At 43.5% G+C, this 18,314-nt stretch overlaps 1 long non-coding RNA gene across 1 annotated transcript in view; it reads right to left on the reverse strand.

Moving 5' to 3' along the window:
* LOC138493278 (uncharacterized) overlaps window positions 1-18,314 on the reverse strand; it is a 91,042-nt gene that overhangs the window by 50,236 nt on the left and 22,492 nt on the right. The window lies entirely within an intron of this gene.

Raw genomic sequence — 18,314 nt, forward strand, 5'->3', positions numbered from 1 at the left:
TTTGTGTGCGTACCTTACTATGGTTTGTGTACTTTTCAAGCTATCTTGAAGTACACAACCCATAGTAAGGTACGCAAACAAATATATAAATGTAACCATTTATATATTTATGTGCGTAGCTTACTATGGTGTGTGTACTTTTAAAGCCATCTTTTATAAACATAGGGCCTCATTACGAGTCCGGTGGTAACCGAGGCGGTAAAACCGCCTGGTTACCGCCGGACTCGTATTACCATTCCGCCTTTGTGATTCCCGGAATTACCGGGGCATTACAACCCCGGTGACCCGGGAATTCCGGAGGCAGAATGGTGTTAATCCCCGTTCCCATTGAGTCCTATAGGACTCAATGGTAACGGGGATCATGGAAACACCGGCACCATCTTGTGATGGTGCCGGTGTTTCCTCATCCGCCTGCAGGTGGGTGGTGTTAAACCCGCCAGGTCAGACCTAGGCCCCCTCCCCTCGATTTCTTACCCCACTTAAAACCCTGGAGACAGGGGAACGTGGGGAGAGATGGGCAGGGCAAGGGGGTGGTAGGTCCGTCTAGCGGGGAAGGAGTGGAGGGTGGACACCCCAAAAATAAGGAAGGTAGAGGATGGAGGTGTAAAAGCGATCTTTTGGGTGGGTTGCCTTTACAAGGTTTAGAGAGTGTTGTTCGGTGTTCTCCGATCTATAGGAATCACTTTAGTCTTTTTAAATAAGGACCAACACCGAGCATGTCGAATGCCGTGTTATACCATTTGTTATCTGGGTGTCTGACTATTCCCCCACAAACTAACCCTCCCCACCCCTACAAAGATCATTCAGATTTTAACTAGGTTTTCTATTGAGATTTGTGTCTTAGCACTGCCTCAGCATAAAAGTGACATAGAAATGTTGCCAAAAGATTTGTTTATTGGTTTTTTATAACGCGCTTAATACCTGAGTTCGGTTTCCGGAATTCGAACCTCTGTTGCTCTGCATGGTCTTCCTTCCAAGACCAGCACGTTGCCCCTGTGCTATCCTCCATTCGTGTGCATTATGTCTCTGTGTGTGTTGACCTTTACCCTAAAGAATTAGTCCAATGTACCCCAACAAAAAATGTCCTCCTTCTTTTTAGCTGTGGCTTGAGATACATTTAAAGAAAGGTACATCTGTACGCTGGTAATGAGAATTATCCTTATGTTACATGGATCTACTTCTTCCATGACCAATGGGTCAAGTTATTGTTATTATTACTAATAATAATAATAATAATAATAATAATAATAATAATAATAACAACAACAACAATGGTTGGGTGATTTATCCAGCAATTCATGTCAGATTTTCCAGCGTCTCAGCACTTTAATAATCAATATTACTATTATTACGCACTTGGGGTACTTAACTTATGGTATAGGGTTGGTGAAGGGCTGAGTCAGTCCAGCCGGCATTGTGAAATCGTGGCATTGTGCTTGCTCTGTACCCCTGGGTGGATAAAATAAAACAGATTAAAAAAATCCCTATATGACTCTGGATAGAGGAAAGATTCTCATTTTAGGTCAGTTCCTTTTTTATCCTGCAAGAGAAGATTAAGGATGGAGGTGGTGGGATAACATCTTGTCCTCAGCAAACATTGAAGGTCTGAGTTCTTTATAAGTCTTGAGTCCATCGATGTTCTAGACCTAGCATATGAGTATGACAAGACTGTACAAAGCTACAAAAAGTAAGACCAGTGACAGAATTAAGCTATTATGTTGCTGACCTTTGATCTGGAAGTCTAGATTCTAAGTCCACTTTCACGTGTCAAATCACTTAATTTTCTTTTGCCGGACCTCGGCTGTAAAATGTATGAACAATACATTTAAAAAAAGACAACTATAGAATGAGAATGCGCTGGCTACTAATGTCCCCTTTCACATCATCACAGACTAGTTTGTGTAATCCGTTTTCAACTGACGCCTGTACAACATACTCTACTTTGAACGCAACTCAGGTGCGAAAGGCCCCTACTACAAAAGGCGTTCTCTAAAAAGAGTTCTGCTTCTTCCTGAAGCGAAGTCTGTGCTATATCAAGTTTGAAAAAGGAAGACGTGTTGACCGGACGAAATTCTGTTTGACCCCAAACTAATATATATTTTAAATTCTTCCTTTTATTAAAATACCACTTGTCAATGGCTGTTAGTTGATGGGATCTGTATAGCTTGGGGTACTTAAAAAGTTTCAAATGGGGTAAAGAACCAATATTTTCCCCATGCTGTAATTTCTCTGTAACTGCATCTCAAAAATGGGACCGGGGTACTGTCCTGCAGAAATATGTCCCTGTAAAATATTTAGCATGAGAGTGAAAAGCAAAACACGAGTGGAGAAAGTCGAGAAAAAAGTGACCCACTAAATAGTGACCTCAATTCCCATAAACGTCCCATGTGAGATGCCAGATAATAATATGGGATTCACCCAAAATGTTCGAGAAAAAAAATACTGAATGCATGATTTGGCCGAATTTCGGCCATTCCAAAAATCTAAACGACAGAAAAGTTCAACCAAATCACGCGTTCGGTGCTGGGGGATGCGGGGGTGTCCCCTGCACCCTTGCTCACTATATTGTGAGTGGCGGTTGCAGGGCTATGGGGGGCACCTCTGCCGTTGTCCCATAAAAAAAAAAGAAAGGAAAACACCTCGGGGTGGGGGCCAAGTCAGAAATGTTCAGGGGAGAAAAGACCGAAGGTTATTTCAAAAAAATGATCTTCGGTCTTTTCTCTCTCGAACATTCCTACATCCGTCTTTCAACCCCAATCCTAATAATAATGTGATACTATAAGGAAAAAGTGGGGTTCAAAACCTCCATACTCATCCATACTCATAATGGAGCACTGTGTCGCTTCATTATGAATAGGCACCCGTCTCCCCTCTGCTTTCTGTCGATAGTTTCTGTAAGCTACAGAGCATTGCAGCAACAAAATATAATGATTCCATTAATCACACAAGGAGGCTGGACAACCCTCACATAGATAGTGACCATCTATTAAAAGTGAGCGAGTGGTAGAAGATGTTGTCCTGATGAAAGCCCCTTGACCCAAATTATGTGCATTCGCCCGAAGCAGGAACTATTCTACCACTTAACTTTGTAGGAAATGTAACTAATTAAGGGCTCAGAGACACACAAAGTAAACCACTATCACTATCTAGAACGAAAAACAGAACCAAGTGAATAACTTCATGTCCTTGGTTGCCACAAGTTCATATAGCCAGCTAATGTTTTATGTTATCCTTAGTAAGCATTCCTTCTTATGTTTCCCTTAAAAATCTTCCCCTCTTTTTCTCAAACATGTCCCCGCTGTAATGTAAATCGCTGATTACGCATATGTACACAGCAAACGCGAGGCAAAAAAATTCCATGGAATCAGTTCCAGCTTTTCAGAAAAATCAATGGCGGCACAGGTCATCCTTGTTTATCTTCACTAATTTCCATTTGCATCCGGCAAATGTTTTCCTTTGACTCCTTCCATAGAAGCACAAATGACCACAATTGGCCTGTCCTGTGAACCCCTGTGTTTAATTTAGAATATGTGCAGGCCTTTATAGGTTCATGTGTGATGTCATAACATATGGTGGCTTTACTCCAGCTAGATACGCTTCTGGGCTCTGTGATGATCATTGCGTAGTCTTCTGTGTTTGTAGTGTGTTGCTGGAGCTGGGGTTCTCCCTCTGAGGGCATTATTATGCATGATGTCACAGTGATTGCAGAACCAGTAAAGCAGACACTAGAGTTACAACGTGGGCCTTCTGTATGCCTTATGCTTTGGCAGTCAGCTCTAGTTCTGAAGGGACACCAAGTCACTAAGATCCACAAGGTAATGGAAGTGACATCACATGCTTAATGACATCACCAGAAAGTGAGGGCACGTGACAGTAGACCCTGATGGCATCACAGAAAGTGATGTCACATGACATTTGAACTTTATGACATTTTAACTTAATAATAACACAGGATGTACTATTGTGAATGTAAAACATTGAAATAAGGTTATGATTAATAACACCTAGCTGCTAAACAGTGCACCCACCCTCCCCCATAGTGGGCACTAGGGCAGTGCCCCAGCTCAATTATTGGTAACCCGCCAAGTCCCCTGAGGAGATACTATGACATACAAATACAAATAAAATATTAATTTGTATTATGAAACGAGTGATTTTAACTCGCTCTATAATAATACAAATGTAGCATTTGCATTTGCAAAGAATCAAAAAAATAATCTTTGTAAATGCAAAGACTGGTGGTGTCCCTATGCCCTACCTACACAGTACTTCACATGAGTGAAGGCCAGTGAATAAAACGTGCATGCCTTCACTCATGTAAAGCTCTCTGAAAGGCTTTGGTGAACTGGGAAACCACACATGACATCACACCATTCAGGATGCTTTGGGGGCGCTGGTAAATCTAGCACATGAAGCATCCTGAAGGCGTCTTCCCCTTTTCTCTGCCTGTCTGTCTCAGGTGGGGTGGGGTCAGAATGCAGAACCTGATGAACCTGATTTGTGTATGATACAGGAATAGGCAGCAGAAGGGGTGACGGGTGTCTCCTGACCCCACACTCTCTTCCTCCTACGTCATGACGTCTGGAGAAAGAGAGAGGAAGCCTGGGAAGAAGGAAGATCACAGCTAGGCCCGCGCAGGTGTGTTTTTAAATAAAATAAGAAATGCGTATGCATGTGTTTTGTGTGTATGTTTGTGTGTGTGTATACGTGAGTGTGAGTGGCAGAGTTTCTGGTGGGTGCCGTGTGAATGACTGAGAGAAGCTGTATGGTTGCGTGGCTGCTTGTGTGAATGCGTATGAATGTGTGTATCTGCATGAGTTAGTGCTCTGGTGGGAGAGGAAGGGAGTAGCAGAAACACAAGTTGTGTTCCGCATCTCCACCATACAAATTAACGAAACTTGGCCATGGCGGGAATCAAAAGCTTTAAAAGAGATTGATTCCCCTCACAGCCCTTTTTGCCCTCAGGAGGATAGCCCAGGGGCAACGTGCTCGCCTTGGAAGCAAGACAACACAGAGCAACACAGGTTCGATCTGCAGGTCCGCTTTGGAAGCAAGACAACGAAGAGCAACACAGGTTCGATCCCTGGGTCCGCATTTAGAAACCTCTGGGTATTAAGCGCGTTATAAATAATTTATTACAATTACCCATGAGCCCAGTTGTGTTTTTCCAGCATCCAGAGTGGGACAAGGAGTGGATAATATCTGCTCATTTGGATTTAAGTGAAGAGGCACAGATCCCTACGGATAACCCAACACATTTTTGCATTTCCCCTCAGGGAATCCGCTATAATGGTGGTGACCAAGTTTCCTCCTGGCGGCCGCCATCACCAACCAATGGCGTGCACAAGTGTATGCACGCCTGTGATCAATGTAAACCCAGTGTGTGATGCAGTGCTAGGTAGGGAAGCCTTGGGAATACGCGGGTTTCCATGCCCCCACATCATACGTTTGGAAGGATCCTGGACCGCACACGTGTTTCCAATCTTCGGACAGACTTGGTGCACTTGAATTGAAACCGGTTTAAAGCAAACTTGTATCTACTTTTAAAATGAATAAAGCCACAAAACCATTCAAACCATGCAAAGTGTATTTGCCTCATGAATGGAGCAGTCATCAGAGCACACTGAACGCTTTTCAGCAGCCAGGTATACCAATTGAATGCCAAGAAATGATAATTTGTAATGTTGTTCATTTAATAATTCAAGCCATTAAATATGTTTTACAGAATCTGGATGATCATTCAAATATTACATTCCACCCTCAACAATAATATCTTTTGTATTTAAATACGTGACTGTGGGCATAGCCTCCAAATATGGGCAGACATTCTCAAATCTGTTCATGGGGTACCTTGAATCAGAATACAACATCTCAGACTATGCCGAACCCCTCAACAAAAAGTATTGCAATAATGAACAGACAATGGAACCGGGTAAGAAATGAAACACCTACCCGGATTTACAAACCTATAAACAGAAGAATAAGAAGTAAAGAACAACATATGAAGCAAAAATTATACGTGGGCTAAAAAGTATTTTAGCAGGTATCAGGTAATATTGTCCCCATATATAATGTCGCCATACATATAGTCACCAGGAAACGGCATAGCCAACAATATATATATGGGGACAATATATGGGGTAAATGGGAGCAGGGGTTGCAGGGGTGTCCCCCGCTCCCTTAAAAAAGAAAAATGATCGAAGTGATAATGTCGCCGCAAAAAAAAACAGCGCCATTTTTGCATGGCGACATTTTTGCGGGGACATTATCACATGGAGCCTTTTAGCACACGTCTGCTTTTGGGGGCGCATGGGGGGGAGAGGGAGTAGGGAGTCAGGGTGCATTTGCCTGAGCCCCAGACAGAGTATCCTGTGAAGCTGGTGAGAAGCTTCCTTATTTTGAGGGTGTGCTAAACTCCGTGTGGCCGCATCGCCATGAAGGAACCGTTATCCTTGGGGAAACCTGAAAAGATGTGGCGAATCTCAGTCTCTTGGCATAGAAAGGCCTTTGTTAAATGTGTGCTTTTTGTGACTGTAGAATAGGGCATACCTTTGCATGACAGTGGTTCCCACAGAGAAAGTGAGAGCCTGTGCGCGTTTAAGCTACCAATGAATGTACTTGTACTGCCTACCTGTGTGGGCTGAATCGGCGCGAGGCTATGAGGTTGTCGATGGGCAGGGCAGGGCGTCGTTCTGGTTCCAGTCCCTCTCACGCGTTGAAGACCAGATGCTTTTGGATAATCCTATTGTCAGAATAGGATGAGATTTGCTCCTGGCACTGTTTTTTTATGAGGTGGGTGCTTGGCATCGCAAGCTAATGTCCATATTATCTGATGAAGCATCAGAAAGGAGCCCGGATCTTCCGTTCGATGATAACATGTCTGTCTAAGACATCCAGACAGCGGCAGCTGCCGATAGCCAGTGCCGACCATTTCGGACTCCCGAGCTACTCTCTTACTGACCCACTCGGAAATGACGTCCATCCTGTCAAAGGCAGTCTTTAAATGACTTCTTTAGCATCTTTCACAAGTGGTCGCGTTTGCACCTCAGGAGAAAGGATGCATACTACCAGAGGCGTTTCTGGGGGCGGTGGCTCAGGGGTGCTGAGGGGGCTATAGCCCCGGGTCTTTTGGTTGTAGCCCCGGATAGAAGCTCAGGCACTACAACCAAAAGGCTATAGCTAGCCCCGAATCCCGCCAGTCCCGACATTAGCCTAGCCCCTGATCTTTTCCAGACCTAGCAACACCCCTGCATACTACGCTGGGGTCCCAGAGCTTAAACAGTTACATTTATGGGCCTCCTCAATTGCAAATCATTCGAGATGGTTCTTTAATTAGATTCCACTGAGGAGCTAGACAGTGTCTGGTGGTACGTAGGGAAATTACACCTAGATGAGTAAGCTTTGCTATCATCAAGATTACCATGGGCATTCCCAAGGTCCCCACAATCCCACCTCCATGGCAAATTAGTTCAGGATCAACAGGAATTAGAAAACATCTTTTTTAAGAGCCCAAAAATATTCGACAGAGTAATTTGAACAGGAAATCTTTATTTAGCACCCTGACTAGAAAGTGCAACAGTGTTTTCTTCTGAGTAACTTGTAAATAATTTGACATCTTTTTTTTATTTTTAAATACTGAAAATAATACGAGGGAGGAGTTTCCTGTGACTGGAAAAGACGAGTGTTCCATACAAACGTGTTATCTTTTCATCACACTCTGCTACCATCAGCTCCAGTTCCACACTTGAATCCATTCGTTGTTCTTCTTTATCTCGTATCCCCCGATGTCTCATCTCAAGAATGCTTTTGCCAAGCCCATGCCTACAGATGCCCTGCACAATCACATGCCACTATGGGTCCTGAAATCCCAGCCGAACCTGATTTCATCACGCGTTGCATCCCTCATGAGTGCCTTATTATGAACAGGATAATGCTGCCTTGCCACGAGGAGAGAATGGTTTCACCACTTCTGAAAATGCTGAACGAGAATCCCTCAGTGCCAGCTAATTACTGCCCAATAACAGAGCTTTCTGTTCTAGTGAAGATAATGGGCAATAGGTTGCTAGACATCTTGACCGATTTCTTAGTTAAACCCACGGTTTATCATTCTTCTTGTCAGGCTGTGGCACAGAGTTGAATCGACACAGTAGATCTTCTGGGATGACTTGCTCAGGGTGATCAATTCAACCCCATGGGCCACCCCACGCTGTTAGGCTATAGTTTGTTGCAGAAGTCTCTAACTAATCCATACTGTGATGCCAAAACCACACTAATCTAACCCAGAAAGTAAACATTGGTAAAATGACACCGAATCTAGCCTCAGTGATATGTAGAGTCTCCCAGGGGTTACCTCGGTCTCCCTTCCCATTGAGCATTTAAATTACCCTTACAGCTTAGAGTTGTTGATGAGTTGTGAGTAAGCATAATTCCTATATGAATCATAAGTGGCTTGCATTAGTAATGTCTCATCTCTATAACTGTAATGGCCTCAACCTTGGCCACCCTACTAAGGGCTTGATTCACAGAGCGTTTTCTAATGGGATTGCGCCATTATAAAAGGTGTCTGTGAATCAGGCCCGAAGTCTCTGCACATACGTCAGAGGACCCAAAGCCATGCATTTCACCTCATCTCTAGCCTTTAACAGTAGGATGACAACTCCTTAGTAACCGACCAGATGCCTTTGGTCCGAAACACTAAACCTGATGGATCTGTCAGAGCAAATACAAATCTTTTAGACGAATATTCTTACATGCCCAAGCATCTGCCGCCCTGGAATGCACTGCCTCTGCCTCAGGGTCTTGAACCTCGTGTCCTCAAGGACACAGAGTGAGTAAGACTCCCCCCCTGTCTTGGCTGGTAGGCTGTAACGTGTTGGACCTCTTCTCTTCTAAATGCTTCCTCCCGGGCTCCTGTGAATTCCCCCTTCTGAAGCAGCCTTCCTAGTGTTGTGGGGGCTATATAAAACACTGTCAATTAAGAAATGAATAATAAAACAATAAACACGTGATAAACTCTAACCCTCAATCAACAGGTATTTTCTGCGTTTACAATTATGTATTGGATTATGTCCTGCCTATAACAACTATTAATTCACAAATGGAACAATGGCATGTCCTTCACTCCAACATCGCAACCTCTCTGCTAAATCTGCTTGAAGGGGCCCAAAATGTGGGATTCTGGCGAGCATATGACCTTAAGCCGTGCAGCCATGTCTCCTTGGCACTAACACCAAGCGTCTGCTTGTCTGTTCCCAGTAGAGGCTTCTTTAGTATATTGATGTATCCTGCCTCCTGCAGGATCTACTCAGGGCCAGTAACAACAAGGAGCAGGAACCAGGCTGACCCAGGTATGTATAAAAGGAACACGCTTTATTGTCTTAGTTACAGGTTCAGATCATAAAGTAGGAGAGATAAGATCATTAGCTTCTACCCTGGTTCCCTGCCCAGCTCCAAGTCCCCAACCGTCAGTTGTGGAACATCCAGGTGCCCCCAACACTCCAAGCTCCACTAGAGCATTCTGCAAGGCCCTTGCACTCACACAGACATCCTTGATCACATATAGGATACTACACATAGCTTGTTCAGACTTGGTCTTGCCATCGTACCTATGTTCACATTGCACTGAAAGCATGGGAGGGTTTTCCTTTCCGGCCCTAGCGCATGGAATTGCATGCCCCTTAGAATCAGGCAGCTGGAACCCTGCAGCCCTTCCATTGACAACTCAAGTCCTGGTCCTTACAAGAAATCGGTCAAGATTTCCCGTCACATTGAGACCACCATCTTGTGTTAACATTGTTCAGTATAAGCAGAGTTGCTCGCTAACCCATATAGACACATTTTGACTACTTACGTTCGAACTTTCAAATCGTATGAAAGTGCCTTTCTGAGCAAAGCACTATGCTCTGACGGGGTAACCGGTGGCATTGTCCACTATATCCTAAAATGGTAGGGAGCATATGAGCCTTCTAATTCCGGGTAAATGGGTATGGATGAAAGTGTTAACTTGCACCAGCGAAACTCCCAGCCTGTCACTATTGCCAAGACAGTTATTTGACCGACGCTGCTTCACCTGTCTTATCCTCTGTTGACAAGATGCGAGAGAGAAGAGTGATAGTTAGTGGTAGTCGTGTACTTTTAATGGTAGAAAATTGAACAATCAAACAATTAGTTTGACCATTGAAGGGATGCATTCAAAGCCCTTCAGCACAGTGTTCAAAACCTTGCATGTCAATGGAAAAGTAAAGGGCATAAAACATACTTGCAATTGCCTGGATTTTATTTATGGATCCTGGGCCAGTAGCACCACTGTGGACAAAACTAATGTTGTACATACCGACATTCGTCAATCGTGTGAAAGAACAAGCTCCTGTTCAGAAGGCACAAACAAAAAGAAGACATCAGAGGTTTATTAGAAAATAGTATTTTAATACACTATAAAGGCTTTAAATCATGGTCTACAGTCACATGGACAGATGAAGTTGGATGAACAGGACTATCACACCTACGCATGAGGGCAGAGTGTGCCTTCACTCCGCTTAATTCTCCAGAGCTAAGACCACTCCCAAGGACAAGTTCAAAGTCTTAATTGTCAGCAGACCACTGAGGTGATGATAAATGGATATGCTAATTGGTGGGAAGCTCTGTTTTAGACAAGCTCACCAGCACTGGGATGTCCAATCTGCATGTGGCTAGACGTAGGTGGAAAGGTACGTACTGACAAAGGTTAGAGTGCCAACCAATTCTAGTGGACCACGTAATTAAGGGTCCTATAGTTTGTGTAGCCAATGGGACGTCATGTATTTAGTGACGTTCAGAGTGGCCATTTTAAAGGGAGGGCTTAGTTGCTCCACTTGATGTTTAGAAACCAATTACTTTCACTCACTGTCCTATACTAGTATAGAACGTATTCTTAGATATCTCTTTAGACCCAATCACTTTCTCCAATAGGTTTTTGTAGTTTGCCACTTAGGATGACGTTAGTAAAACATAGGTTAACATCATCATGACGATTTTTTGCTATATAAGTTTGCTTTTTTTTGTAATGCATTGAGAGAATTTGTGCTGAGACGTCCGTTGATGGCCTTTGCACTCCATGTTTTAGATAATTGATATTAAAACAGTCACCCTTTTTGCCAACTACCTGAGTCGTTTTCGATTATTGATGTATGAGTAAGGTCTGCATCCCCATCCATCTCCAGGGTATTGCTTCTCATCTTAAAGGACTAGAGATCACCCAGTTCACATGGTAGTGGAGGGGATGGTTTAAAATTAATCCATTGAGAGAAGTAAGGTTCGGGGTCCCGGCAATATCGCACGACCTCTGCCATTCGTCTGAAAGGACGTGAAGCTCCCTGTAGATAGCGGTGCTCGTTAAAAACAATATGATTGCAAGCTAGGGTGTGGCGGGTCCCCCGGTTTCAACAGAATCCCCTCCCGGTGTCTACAGGAAGCTGAACGAACAAAAAGTTGAAGCGGCGATAACGAGGCAGGCAATCCCAAGAGTCGGAGGTTGAACATACGAACAGTGAGTAGAACTGAGTGAGGTGGCAAAATTGCGAATGAGCAGTGAATGGAGAAAGTGATAAGGGGGAAAACGAGTAATGGAGGGAGGCTTGGGTAAAGCAACTTAAGAATAATGAGTGTTAAATAATTAGTAAATTGACTTGAGGAGAGGCTAAGCAATTAAGAAGTATCGTGAGGAGAGTCCACGATAAAGAATATGCCTAGAACCTGCGTTTTAAAGAACATACCAGAAGGAACAGCACCTAAAATCCCGTAGTGGATGACGTAGGAGACAAACCCGGTTAAAGACCGGTTTAAGGATGGCTGTTCAAAGTCTGTAGGAGTACTTTTAGAGGCAGGAGAAGTCTTGAGGAAAAAGGCTACGATATATGTGGCCGGCTGAATATGTTTGTCCCTCTGTTTTGTTTTATGTGGTTGTGATGGCGAAATAATAGAACGTAAAGAGGAAAAACAGTTAAAGAATTAAGCGTATTTTAATGAACTTGAATTGATGACATTTTTAGCAGATTAAAGTAAAAAACGTGAAATAGAGGGTTTGGAGCCTGCGATGATTGGTGCACGCTCATATTGTTTTGTTTTCTTGAAAAGTATTATTGAAATTTGCAAAGAGTAAAACGGTGAGTATTGACAGTCAAAGAGTGACGTGTCAAAATGGAGGATATTACTCCACTTATACACCTTTGCAAACAGCTGCCAAAACATGCACCTAAGCTTAGACAGTACAGTGCAGAATTAATTAAAGGAACGGCAGACAAAATGTTCATGCCATGGCCACAAGGCGGATCACTATCGAAGGTAGTGCTGCAGCATATGACGACATATTTGCATGTTGCATATACGGGGAAAAAGCTAGACAAGCGACTAGCCAGCCTAGAGCTCTGGAGGATGTACCAGGAGGATAGAGAAGACCCGCTTCCTGTAGATTGGATACTTAATGTATGCAAAGAGGGGGGTGAGGAGCCTTCTGCTCCTCACCGCGCCTGAAGCAGATGGTGATAGCAAGAAAGTTGATGGGCTGTACCCATTGAGGGAGCTTATGGCAGCGACAGGGTATAGTAACCCGGCATATGAGTCGCCTGCGCAAAGCAGCAATGAGGGTCCAGAGAAAAATACTGAGAGGGATGTAATCTTTAAGGTCCCGAGGGACAAGGAGAGACGTGACAAAGAGAGAAGTGATCGACCAAGTACATCCTTAGATGTAGGACAAGAAATAAAGAGATGGAAAGGAGAAAAAGATAAGGCTGATGAGTTAGCGTTTATACAGAATGAATGGATGGGTGGTCAGATTTTGCTCAACTGGATGGAAAAGGCAACAAGGACATAAGGCAAAGGGAAAATCGAGACGAGCAGGATGAGAAAGACAAAGAGAGGGAAGTAAGATTGAAAGACGATGGGGCAAAGAGAAAGGATAGACAGAGACAGGAACAGTTGTATCAAGATGAGCAATTGAAGAGACAGGAAAGAGCAGAGGAGCAAATAAAATATGGCAATTGAAGAGCGGGAAAGTCTAGAAAGCAAAATAATGGAAGAAGAGGAACAGAAATGAAGGGATAAAAGAATGCAAAGACGTAGAGATGAAGAAATTTGAAGGACAAATGAGAAAAGAGATATGAAAAGAAAAGAGGAAGGCAGGGTACAAGAGAAAGCAAGAAAGTGAGGAGAATTTGATGATGAATTAGAACAAAAGAGAAGGCAGAGAGCATTCGATCTTGATCGCATGGAGAAGGAGGTAATGGATCCTGATCCAGCAGTATCATGGGAAGATTTAGAAGAGTTTTTCCCAGAACATGAGCCAATAGCAGCTCCATCTAGAGAAAATCTAGAGGACGAGTTTGATTCTAGAAGCATTGGAGATGCTATCAATAAAGTCTATCATGATATGAAAACTAAGAAAGCTTTGCAGGGGAAGGGTAAAAATGATCGACTTGAGAGATCACAGTTACACGACAAAGAGGGAGCCTCATGTAGTTTTGAGCCCAAAGAGCTGTCTCTAGATAGACAGACTCTGGATAGAGACGAAGAGGAGGGAGGTCACACGACTTGGGCACAGGGGATGTCAGACGACAGAGAAGCCTTCCGTGGGGATGTGGGAGGTAACGCATATGGACCTGAGGGATGCTTTACAATGGATAAGGAAGTCTGATGGTCAGATTTAGACCTACCTACATCTTGGGTGTCAGAATCATTGACGTGGCTAGATCCACCACCTAAAGGGCGGTCCCATGGTCAGAAGGGGGACTTGCCACCTTATGTGAGCAGGCTAAGGTCATTGCCAGGAAGAAGGCGGTGCGGAACCATTGTTCCTGTTATGGATAGACAAACAATAGGAGATGAGAGTGAATTTGGGTTCTCACAGTTTCCTTGGTTAGAGAAGGGAGGGGCCAGAGAACAGTACATACCTTTGCCGCTGATGGACAAGGATAATTTAAGGTGCAAACTCTCGAGTTTAACTTCTGGCGCTGGGAAAAGGATACATGAATTTGAGAAAATGACAGGAGGTAATATATTAGCCATAGGGGACATTCAGGGTCTCCTAATTGCGATCCTTGTGGAAAGAGCTGATGACATTTGGTCAAGAGCAGGATATTCTGGTGTTACAACGGTAAACACTGCTCATGATGGAGCACAGTTCAACAATTGCAGAGTGACAGTTTGGAAAGCACTTAGAGTGCTGTATCCGGATACGTCAGATATGGGAGCTATAATGACGAAAAAGATGCAGGAAGGAGAGGATCCGTGTGTTTATATTCAGAATTTCCAAGAGCAATTGGCTTTGGAAACACGCGAGGCTTGTGGGAAATCTATACTTGTTCTTTATCATACATTATGTCTGGGTCTGCCAGACCCAGTGCAGAAGCAGCTCAAGAGGTTAGTGGGCATCAAAGCAAAACCATGGTCAGAGATACAGCTGACCATTGTGCATTATTGCAGACTCTTGCAAGAAAAGAATCGCAAGAAAGACGATATTAGGAAAGGCGAAGAGGCAAAGTTAGTGTAGAAAAAACTCTCCAAGTACACCATTGAAGGGGCAATGTTAACTAGTGGAGACGGATCAAGCTCACAGCAAGCAGCTAACATTCCACAGATGAATAACCAAAGACAGTTCGACCAAGGTAATAATGGGTTTATACCACAGGAAAGGGTAGATTTTCGAGGAAGAGGTTTTCAGAATAATCAGGGGAACTTTCGGAATAATCAAGGTGGGTTTCAGAACATGCAGAATGATAATCAAGACATGCAGGGAGTGCAAATGTGGAGACCTCTGCCTATATGTTGGACATGTGTTATGACAGGACATTTTGCCCAGTCAAAGATTCGTGCAGAATAATCAATTTTTGAGAGGGGGGACTTCAAACCTGCCTGCATATTCGCAGCAGAATGGAGATGGATTTGCTCAGAATCAAACAGTGCAGCAGACACAAGTGCCGAGAATGCATCAAGATTTACAGACACAACAGACAGCAATGAATCTGCCAGAAGGGCAGTCACAGCATTCACCCATGCAGATAGAGCAAAGTACAAGCACAGGACAGTTAATGACTCCAAGGGTAGGGGGTATCACTGTCGATGGAGGAAGTCCGTTCACAGGTACAGGGATGAGGCTGTATCCACAATAGGACAGCTCACTGGGAGACTTGATGTGTTCAATACTATCGCTAATGCCAAATCCTCAAGAGGAAGCAACGGTTGATGTTAACATAAAAAAAAAAATCTTTTTGTTTTTAGTAGACACGGGTGCAACATGCTCATGTATACGAGAGGGGAAGTTTTCAATGTCTGGAAATGCCATGAATACTCAAGGATTTACAGGAGCTACAAGCAGAGTTCCTTTTACTGACACAATGCCAGTCTCTCTAGGAGAGTGTGACATGTCGAGGCCATTGTTTTATTCAAGGCAGACATCTGTTTATATATTGAATCAAGATTTAATGACCAGGTTAAGTATGACAATTGTGTTCACTGATGAAGGCATAGTGTGCTCAACACCAGGAATGCATTATTAAAATGTGAGTGAATGTATTATGGCATTTGCAGGACAAGTGGCCATACAAGGAGTGCCGTTAGAACCAGAAGTATTTCACTATGGTGTACACATTTTGTTGACATGGCTGCCAGGCTTAGTGGGCAGGACTATGAGAATACCTGATGAATTCTTATTCAGTCCAAAGATACCTATGGATGAAAAGGAAGGGCAAATCTTTCCTTTAGAATTACAAGCAGTCATAGTGCGAGGGGAAATGGCTTTGGTTGATGGGAAAGATCATGATGGCAGACAATGGTGCACAGTGATTGCCATTGGGGAGGGTTACAGATTGACTGACGTCACTGATGAGGATATGTTTGGAGATCATCCATCAGATGACGAAGTCATATTTGAGATGAGTATTACTCATTGGGTGAGAGCAATTAAGCGTGAGGTCACTCAGAAAATGATGTTAGCTCAAAAACATCCCAAGTATTTTGACGAAGACATGGCGAAAGTGCCAGCTTCATTATGGACGACAGGCCCCTATGACGTAGGCCTATTGAAGGGGTATGGAGAAGTGAAGATTAAATTGAAACCAGGAGCAATTTTACCTCGAGCACGACAGCATCGTAGGTCTAGAGAGGCAGACAAGGGTATTTTCAAGACGATATTAGCTATGATGGAACAGGGCATCCTAGTGACATCAGAGTCACAGTCTAATTCCGCAATTTATCCTGTGAAAAAAGGGAAAGGGGGTTGTGGCGTTTAATTCAAGATTTACGACTGAATAACCAGATTGTAGAGGCAGAGTTCCCCCTAGTTCCTAATCCTGGGAAATTCCTATGTAATAGACCTGTTGAGGTACAATATTTTACTGTGATTGATTTGAAAAATGCATTTTTCTCAATCCCATTACATAAAGATTTGCAAGATCTGACGTCATTTACGTTCAGACAGGCTCGCCTGAAAAGCACTCATTTACCCCAGGGGTACTGTGAGTCTCCATCGATTTTCAATAGGGTCCTGCAGATGGACTTAAGCAATATTGGTCCAGAAAGTGTTGTGTTGCAATACGTAGACAATATATTGGTCTGTAACACCACAGAGGAAAAGTGCAGATGCGATTCTGTTCAGCTAATGATTATTCTTGCTGACAAAGGATATAACGTCGACAGAGAGAAGTTATAGTATTGTCAACAAGAAGTGTACATTGGTCAGTTAATTTCACACGAAGGAAAGAAGGTTACTCCTGAGAGAGCTAAGGCTATTTTGAAAACAGTAAAGCCACAGACGATAAAACACATGCAGAGATTTTTGGGGCTATGTAACTATGTGAGAGCATGGGTCTTTGATTATAGCTCATACATAAGGCCGTTATTGCAAGCTCTGAAGAAAGCACAGGCAACTCAAGAGAAAATTGTTTGGACTGAGTAAATGGAAGAAGGGTTTGATGAATTGAAAAAGGTAATTTGCACAGCTCCAGTTTTAGGGATTGACAATTATGCTGAGGAATTTGTTTTGTTTTCGCACACGGATGGCACTGTTATGACAGCAGTCCTCACGCAGAGAACCACGTTGGGGTACAAGCCCCTTGCATATTACAGTGGGATTCTAGACCCTGCCTATGAAGTAGTCATATCAAATCCGTTGATTCAAATATTCTGATGCAGAACAGTGAATCCTGCCATGTTTGTAGCTGAACCACTGGCAGAGGACGAACATGCACATGATTGGTTGAACTATGAAGAGTCCTATGATGAAATCCCGAGGGTAAAAGAGAATGCGTTGGCAGCTGGGGAGATTCTTTTTATTGACGATTCTTCAAGAATCGATCAAAATGATGGACAAAGATATACAGGTGCTGCTGTGGTAAAGCACACGGCTAATGGGGAGTTGCAAGTACTGATAAGTGCACGACTAAGGTTTCATTTTTCAGCAAAGGCTGCAGAATTAGTGGCGATGATTGTTGTGCTCGAGAATCAAGCAGACCATGAAGTAACAGTGTACAGTGACTCCGCCTATGTGACGTCGATGGTGCACGCAGAGCTAGCATGCTGGAAAGGAGAGGCTACCTCCGAGCGGACGGCACTCTAGTGCAACATGCAGCCCTATTGGACATGCTTATTAAAGCACTACAACTCCCAGTAGCCATTGCAGTCGTTAAATACGCAGCTCACAATAAAAGGGCAGATTTTATTTCACGTGGAAAGCAGATGAGGAAGCCAAACGTGTTGCATGTTCGGATGACATTATGTCATTTGACACACCGAATGTGAATGAAAGCATGGTGGTGATGATGAGTGTGTTTGATTGTTATAACAATCTGTCTAGAATTCAACTGATAGAGTTCCGGGGGAAGCACCCCAAGATGAGAAGGACTTGTGGACGCAGAGAGGGCGTTCTTTAAACCCCTCTGAAGCAATGTGGTGACAAGACATTACTGGTAAACCAGTGATGCCTGTAGCCTAATTATAGGTGGTGCTGGACCAGATACACTACCCTGCGCACACAACCAGATAGAACCTCGCTGCAACTATTGAAGAGGATTGGTTAATTCCAAATGTGGTAGAACACGTTGCATTTTATGTAGTAAATTGTATTGTATGTCAAATGTTTACTGCTGGGCACACATTGTGCACAATTAGGGGAGTCATTCCTAGACTTAGTGGCCCCTTTCAGCATTTGCATATCGACTATGTCGACATGCTGCAAGTATGTGATCAATATAGATATATGATCATAGTGGTATGTCCGTTTTCAAGGTGGATTGAGGCTGGACCATGTACACACCCAGACTCCACTTGTGCAGCAAAATCTCTAGTAC

This window comes from Ambystoma mexicanum, chromosome 10 (genome assembly GCF_040938575.1).
Source record: "Ambystoma mexicanum isolate Mex_15411 chromosome 10, UKY_AmexF1_1, whole genome shotgun sequence".
NCBI classification, from domain to species: domain Eukaryota; kingdom Metazoa; phylum Chordata; class Amphibia; order Caudata; family Ambystomatidae; genus Ambystoma; species Ambystoma mexicanum.